The sequence below is a fragment of the Pelodiscus sinensis genome, chromosome 1, assembly GCF_049634645.1.
Source record: "Pelodiscus sinensis isolate JC-2024 chromosome 1, ASM4963464v1, whole genome shotgun sequence".
Classification (NCBI taxonomy): Eukaryota; Metazoa; Chordata; order Testudines; family Trionychidae; genus Pelodiscus; species Pelodiscus sinensis.
This window is the reverse complement of record NC_134711.1, coordinates 150957811-150958927: the sequence shown is the minus strand read 5'-3', so window position 1 is coordinate 150958927 and position 1117 is coordinate 150957811.

Genomic DNA, 1117 nt, shown 5'->3' with positions numbered 1-1117 from the left:
CAAATTACAGACATTTACATCACGGCATCAAAGAGTTGTGTATGTATTGAAGTTAGTCTCTTATTTTTTTATGATTTCAAGGCAGGTATTGTACTGTAATATTTCTGGGAAAAGGGAACAGAAGCAACAGTGAAATAAAGTTTATCATTCTCTCCTTTAGTTACAGAGGGGTAGCCGTGCTATTATGTAACTTGAAAAAAACTTCAAAAACAAGTGATCCTGTAGCACCTTAGAGATGAACAAAAAGATATATAAATAGTATCACGGGCTTTTGTGAGCACAACCCATTACTTCATATAAGTCAGTGGATTTTGAGATTTCTCACCTCTTAGCAGTATCAAGCCCTATGTGTTAAAAACTACTCACTATGAACCATGAGCAGCCAGCAGGTTACTAACTTTAGAGTAGAGATAGGCCTGAGAGAAAAGATTCAGATCTGGATTATGAACATTTCAAGGTTTGGGATGCAGATGTATTCAGCTCTGGAGTTTTGGTTTAATCCATTACAGTGTTTGAGTCAGACTTGATATTAAGATTCAGTTTCTAATGCCAATGTTTGTACTTGTTGAGACGTAAGGTATAGATTCACTTTCATCTATAATGTAGAGTAATCAGATTGCCTACAAGACAGATTTGGTAAAAATAGCATGAGATAGGGGAGAAAAAAACTTAAGAGGGAAAATTACTGAACATCCTGAACACTTGAAAATCCATTTTTATTTTGGCTCTTTGTAATGCCATTTTTAGTAAAAGGAGATATTTTGTGTATAAAAGAAATGATAGGATTAGTCACAAAGGGTATGTCTACACTACCCCCCTAGTTCGAACTAGGGGGGTAATGTATGCATACCGAACTTGCTAATGAAGCCCGGGATTTGAATTTCCCGGGCTTCATTAGCATAAAGCCGGCGCCGCCATTTTTAAAAGCCGGCTAGTGCGAACCCCGTGCCGTGCGGCTACACGCGGCACGGACTAGATAGTTCGGATTAGAAGCCTAATCCGAACTATCTAGTCCGTGCCGCGTGTAGCCGCACGGCACGGGGTTCGCACTAGCCGGCTTTTAAAAATGGCGGCGCCGGCTTTATGCTAATGAAGCCCGGGAAACTCAAATCCCGGG